At 38.0% G+C, this 7,634-nt stretch overlaps 1 pseudogene; it reads right to left on the reverse strand.

The window, feature by feature from the left end:
* Positions 1-1,083: 1,083 nt before the first annotated feature.
* Positions 1,084-7,429, reverse strand: LOC112193189 (annotated as a pseudogene).
* Positions 7,430-7,634: the final 205 nt, after the last annotated feature.

The following is a 7,634-nucleotide window of genomic DNA, read 5'->3' on the forward strand; positions in this document are numbered from 1 at the left end:
CGTCTGACTACCACAGAAGGGCTCACCGCCGGACAGGAAGGAACAAACCAAGTTTTCCCTTAGGCGCGTGAACTAGCAAGGCTTAGGCTCTTAAATATCTTAGGTTTTGTTTTTTTTTAATATCTTAAGTTTTGGTTTTTTTTTTATAGTATAGATTGTAAAAATGTGATGATGAGATACTAAAAATAAAACATGGAATATGAATTGTAAAGTGAGGAGTGTGAATTTCACTCTCTACAATTAAGATATTTTGAGCAATAGAGGATAATAACACAAAAAATTTAGAGGAAAAGGAACCTACAAAACCAGCTTATTATATACAATGTAAAATCCCATCATAGATACGGACCAGAAACAAAATTCTAATCGTAGATCACGGAACCAAATCAACGACAATGAAATATGTGGACTTTTTTCCATTAGGGTTTAGGGATCGCAATTTCTACCAGTTAGTTACACAAGGAAATAGAGATGATCGCAATTTCTTTTTGAAGAAAATATTCAATCACATAAAAAAAAAGAGACCCAAAAACAAAACAAAACAAAACAATTTCTAGATGTCCCCACATCTCACCTAATTCTTCCTTCAGTCTACCCTGCATAAGAGCTATCCACTTTGCCAATTTTTTTCACTGAAATTGGAAACTGTCAAACTTATGAAGCAACAGAAAATTTTAAAATAAAACCAAGGGGTCTTGACCCAAAGTCCTGAGAATGGTTAATTTGTACCTTTCAAAATTGACAATAGAGCTCGTCCAAAGAAAAGGATGACAATATCTTTAAAACTAATATCCTGTTTGTTAACCTCCAAGACCAATATCGCTTCAGAACAAGAAATTTTTATTGTTTTCCTTTTAATACCCAGGGCAAAAGAGATTTGAAATGAATAAAAAAATGGGCTTCAGAGAAAATAGAGAGATAAAAGATGAAAAACATCAACCAAGGGGGGGGGGGGGGGGGGTGGTGTGGGGGGAATAAAAAAAAGTGCGACTTAGATTAAGAACTTGTGTCGCAGCCCAGTGTGGCGATCATCCGTTAGTTTCCTTCATGATATACTCTGAAACTGAACCAAAAGCCGGTAACTGCATGAAAGAGAGCTTGTCATACCAACTTCAGCTATCACAATTAACCCTGCCAATTTCTATTGAATAAAGTTGCTTTCTAATTCTGGGATCTCGTAGATTCTTCTTAACCACATTACACCTATGAAATCTCTATGATGCTTTGGATTCTCAAATTGGATTCAATACAATATACAAAATGTTGACAACAAGCTCACACATAAGGAACGAAGGACTATTCAATTAAATGTGGAACTACGAGCATCCTGAACCTGCTACGCCGTCATCTTTCCGGGTGAGATGCACCTTGGGGTACAATATGGGAAGTAAGCACACAAAATGCCTTTACTTCCGCTGCTTTTTAGGTTGGGAATCTGAATGGACCTCGCCCTGCAAATTTAAACTTTTTCAGTGAATAAGATAGTAAAAAACTGAGTAAGCACTCAAACAATAAAATCAATACACAGAAAGATAACACAATAATCGTGTGCAATTCCCTGCTTAGTTGCAAAACCACATTCCAGGATATAGGCTTCTGATTAAGCTCTTCCATGGGTTTATTGGTAAGACTTCTGATTTCCCAAGATATAATATGCATTCATCAACATCCAAATTTGCGTAAGGAAATTTCCAGCATGCATAACAAATCCATAATAGCTCATAGCCAATCAAAAATCTAAGTACCAAGGCTGTAAAGTAGATTCAGATTTCTGTAGCAAATAGCTTTAATATTATTGTATATAAGATAATTACATTTAACAAGATAAAATGGCTATAAAATGTTTTTCCATCCATCTCTACAAGAGGCAGATAACCATTAAGTTTTCATGTTCTTTTATTTTATTTTGTGTTCTTTTTTCCCACTGAAAGCTAGATAACTATAGAGCAAAAAGGAGGAAGGAGAAATAAAGAACAAAAATTACAAAAATTCAGAGAGAGAGAGAGAGAGAACCAAAAGAAAAGAAAATATTAGAAACCTGAAAAGGTAGAAAGGTAGAAATTTGAAACATAACAGTTTCAAGAGAACGAGAAGATTTATAGCTGCTGTAGTTTTTGGAGAAGTTATAGTCTTGGGGAATAGAGAACCACATTTCCCCCATCCAAAGCAGCAATAAGCAGAAAATATATGACCCACATTTCCACCAACTACATTATCTTCCTTATGACACAAAACATTGATCCACAAAGGAACCACCAGCCCTCGCATAATGTATAATCGTATATACTGCTTTCTGAAAACCATACAAGGCATCAAAACCTCCACAAATCACCATAAGTGCGTCTCTGGATCCTGAAATACCTCACATTAAAGGGTAAGATTTTTGCCGTAACTAAAGATCACCATGCAAACTTATGTTTACCTCCATTTAAAGACATTGTTGGCTCATTCATGCTATTATGCAGCTAAATCAATTGAATTCCATGTATTTCCCCAAGTGTTCTGATAAATGTGATTGAAATAAGCATTTCATTATATACAGTAGTATTGAGTTAATGTACTACAGTACAAATAACAAGGCATATACTATGATGCTAAGCTACTAAGGTTGAGGAAGTGGATTTTTCATTACAAAAGATCTTTATTATGTAAGAGATCTTTCATTGTCTGCTATCTTTTAAAGTCCGAGAGTACCAGTGGGATGATGTTCTAGTTGGATGGTACCTCATTGTCTAAATAGGAAGATTTCATGTTTTTCAAGTTTCTAAAACTGTAGCTTCACAGGCAGCTTTGCAGGAAACTAGTAGTGATGCAGGACAAGTAGGGGAAACCTGGTGAACAAGGTTTTCTCAGTAGATTCTAGGGTTTAGGGTTTATCGCTGTAAGGGTCTGGTTGTTTTGGAAGCAGTGGAATTTTATGAAAATAAGGATAGGGAATTGAGAAAATAACATGATAAAAGCTACTAGCATTACACCAGTAGGGGACTAGGATAAAACTACTAGCATTACCCCAGTAGGGTTCTAGGCATCACCCCTAGAGGCCTTAGGCATCACACCTAGGAATAGGTAGCATCACACATAGGGTTAGGTTGCATCACACCCAGGGTTAGTTGCACCACACAAACCTGGAGAGAAGCAAAAGCTTTCAATTTTATTAACTCCAATTTGAACTGAAAACTAAAGATTACAATGCCTTGTGTAGGGAGGTTAAGATAAATCTAGAACAAAGATAAAATCCCAATAGAAAGAACCTTCCTATTCTGCCTTAAGACGAAATCTAGCAGTAATTCCTAATACATTAGCCTTTATTAAACTTCCCCAAACCAACTAAGAACCCAGCAAGGCCCATTACCATTTACAGGATGCCTATTCAGGCCTTCAGCATTGGAATCCTATTTTACGAGGCTTTGAATAAACCCTAGAGATCTTCCACCTGCGTTCTTCATCAAGTAGTCTTTTTGTAAAAGGGATGCAGCGGATAGATTGTTATTTGGTTTTTTTCTTTTCCTATTGTAAGTGGACTCCTAGTCCACTCTTTCACTGCTTGCAGCTTTTTATTACAAGGAACAAAACTTTCATTGAGGGAAAAAAAAAAATATATATATATATATATAATATATATATATATATATATAATAAGATCTTTGTCCACAGCTACTAGAATGAGAACTCATATAGAATGCTTACAGCGGTTGAAAGCTGCTCGCGGATATAGGCCATTGATCGTAGCATGGCACCTAATGTATCCCTAGACACTTGAAACTTAACCTCTGACTCCCCTGTAGTTGTCTCTGTGTCTTGAAGCTGAAGAAATAGGTAAAAGCTTTATATTAATAAATCAAAATTAAAGTAAACAAGAGACAAAAGCCCACTCAACATATGTAAGACAAGCAAACATATTTGTTTTTCCTCATTTGGACGACAACGACCACAACAACAACAATAATAAAATAACCATAAACTAAACACTTCTGACACCATATATAAGAATATTTTCAGCATTAAATAAGCAAGCACCATTATGCACAGAAGCAAATGTAAACATATCAGCTACTGCCGGCCAAAGAAGTCACTTAAAATCAGTTAATGTGATACCAACCGGACAGACTCAAAATCAAGTTTCACGCTCACACAGATATATCACGTTTACTTTTCAGAAAATTCTCTTATCCCCTTCTCTCTAGATCTGAGCTCACTTGATCACCCAATGACTTTATCCTGAGATGGTCAACTCTATGTTCTTCAGTTACGAGTGACATTGTCACACACATACAGAGAGAGAGAGTAGTTTGAATTTGAACACGGACTAGACTGCTCTGAATTTGAACACTAATCTATCATTCCAGATGACAAAGATCATCACAAATGCACTTAAGTAATCAACTAAGAACACTACGATAACTTCAAACTGCAACACCCATGGCTACTGAAAGGAGGCAATGAAATTGAAAATCCAAATTCAAATTTGAATTATTGGTTTTCGTACCTTTAAATTTATAACAGCGACCTTATTAGCTGGTGTTGAGAGCTGATCACTAATGTAGGCCATAGACCTCAACATTGGCTCCAATGAAACCCTTGAGAGCTGAAACTTAACCTCTGATTCTGCTGACGGAGTCCTGCTATAATCTTGCAACTGCAGTGGTTATAAGCGAAACGTTTAAGAAAAGAAAAATGGAACAGTTGCTCAAATGCAAAAAAGTTGTGACAGTATAAAGCGAAGCGATCCGCTATCCCAATACTATAGGTCACAATTCAATACACAATAAGCAGATATCTGCAAAATGGCCAAAATAATCGTAAATTTAAGGACTTCATGTATAAATGCACTGATATCTGGTTTATCACAATTATATGCAGCACGGCCAACATGTCCTGAATGGAAAACTCAGAAGTCACAACTTGTTTTATGATTTGATCATACACGCACCTTGAGGTTAATGACAGCTACTCTATTTCCTGGTGCTGAATTTGTTCTCCATAACCCAAGTCATTGACTTAAGATGCGGAAGTACCACCTATAGAAAGCCCAGATAAATACCATGACTTTGCACTCAGAACCCGAGATAGACAATCAAAAAGAACAAAAGGATATGCAAAACAGAAACCAAAAACAAAACATAGAAACATAAATAATAATTAAAAAGAAATTTTCCTTACCATATTCTCAGGAGTACCATCATCCCGTAGAAGGGAAACGGGGCCATTCGTGGCAAATTCAAATCAGAAACAGTTTGAGCTGGTGCCCCAGCATCATTAAGATTAAATCGCCTCATAACTTCATCCTGGCGTGGCCACAACAAAGGGGTCATATCTGAATTTGATGTAGAGTTTTCTTGTCCTCATAGCCCGTCCCAGTAACCTGAGAGCTAGGAGGTGCAACTTTAGCTACATTTCTCTTCACAACAGAAACCTTCTTCCACCATCTCGAAGAGCAGTCATTGCTGCATTATAAGTTTCTGTAGTAGTAGCCCCATCCTCTGCATATCTAATGGCTTCCCGACACAGATTGTTATACCGTAATGTTAGAGAATCTTGGTCATGCAACTCACCACTACGTTCATCTAGGCTAGTTCCATTCTTTGCATTTCTTGTCCATCGTTTCAAAATGTAATGGGAAGGTAGTGTAAGCACATTTGTAACTGTAAAGACTGTTAAAACATGTCTACAGAGAATACCTAAATACTCAAACAATTGACAACTACAGTTGGCTCTCATCTCAGGATAGTTTAATGTAACGATGTAGGCCTTGTGGTCATCCTCAAATTTTGCAACTCTGAATGTGCTAATAGCTCCATCACCTTCAATTCTATTTGCTGTGTATACAAAAGTTTCAACTAGCTCTTCTTGAAATTTTGCAAAAATTTTTCTTGTATACAGATTGGCTGCCTGTTTCTCCATGGGCGATGGTGTTCTCAATACTGGTGTAGTGCAGATTGTATCGAAGTCAGCTTCCACTTCCCTTTCAAACCAGTTCTCCAATGCTCTTTCATACTGCCTAAAGAACATTGGTAATGTGGTCTGCTGATTCACATAGCCTTCAAAAAAGGAACCATCATACCCTTGATTGGGAGATATGGTGGCAAAAAAGGAATCCCGGAAATACACAGGTACCCATTGAGCACGAGCACTATATAACGATTGAAGCCAATCATTTCTCCTGAGATCATACTTATCAAGGATACAACCCCAAGACAATTCAAACTCCTCAATTGTTTCAGTCAAATTGATACAATTATAAAGTTCCACCTGAAAATTGGGATGTGCATGGCATACGTGAGCCAACCTTTCCTGGCCTTCTCTCAAAACATGCCACTTGCTAATGCAGTGGCGAACTTCCGGAAACACCTGGGAAACTGCTGTCTGTATGGTCTGTCTTGATCAGTCATAATAGATACAGGTGGGCAATCATTCATTGCGGTAAGGAATGTCTTGAATAACAAATAACAATAAAAGCTTCTGACTCATCTAGGAGTAATGCACAACCAAACAAAATTGTCTGACCATGATGGTTCACTCCAGTAAATGGAGCAAATGGCACTCTATACTGATTTACTCTGTATGTCGTATCAAGCGTAACAGCATCACCAAAATGAGAGTAAGCTGCTCTTGACCTTGCATCTGACCAAAACACATTACCCATGTGATTATCTTCATCAAGTTGTATGGCATAAAAGAAACCAGGGTTCGCAGCCTGCATTTTCTTGAAATACTCCAGCAAATTCTGAGCATCCTTCCCTAATGTCCTCCTTCGAGTAGATGGCCGAATAGAATTTACTGCAGCAGCATTTTTAACTTGTCGATTTGATTCTGCAGATGAAGTATTCCTAACTAAACGGTTTTTCTCTCCAGATGCACGATTTCCATCCATGGAGACATACATAACACCACTGGAACAATCCCCACCCCTTGATATGCTTCAGCCACGTTCTTGGCAGCACCAGCAAAATGCCGGCGAGGCCTGAGATAATGCACGGGACCAGGACTCACTAATGCATGACTATGCTCCTTGACAAACTTTGTCGCAAGCCATCTGTCCGGACCCTTAGACTCTATCCTAAGCATTGCGTCACAACTATCAGCATGTCTTCTTTTCAAACCCTCTTGCCACACACAAACTCACGGGCAGTGTTGTTCCGTCAGGATTAGAACGACTAGATTGACCAACTTTCGAGTTAAAACCCAGACGTCTGCGTATTCGTCATACAAATTCTTGGCAGCATCTTCGGAGTGAAATTCCATACCCACATATGGCTCAGGAATCTCCCCTCCTCGTCATGAGCCTGAGTATTTTCACCATTATTGACTTCTCCACCTTCACTACGTTCAGCATCACCTTCATCTCCCATTCCACCATGCCCTACTGCTGGTACATCAATCACTTGAACATCCATATCAAACTGACTATAGAAATAGCACCATTACTACTTAGAAACCTAGTAGAGTTCAGAATCTGCACACAACCCCACGCACACAAACAAACTGATTCACAGTTAGGGCACTAACAACAACCGGTGCTAGCCAATTGCGAATATCCAAATCATTTTCAGGGTTTATGGAAAAACTCGTTCAAGAACACACTAGTAATACCATAACAAAGCGAAATTGAAAGGTGAAAATCAAAAACAAGTTAG

This window comes from Rosa chinensis, chromosome 1 (assembly GCF_002994745.2).
Source record: "Rosa chinensis cultivar Old Blush chromosome 1, RchiOBHm-V2, whole genome shotgun sequence".
NCBI lineage: Eukaryota > Viridiplantae > Streptophyta > Magnoliopsida > Rosales > Rosaceae > Rosa > Rosa chinensis.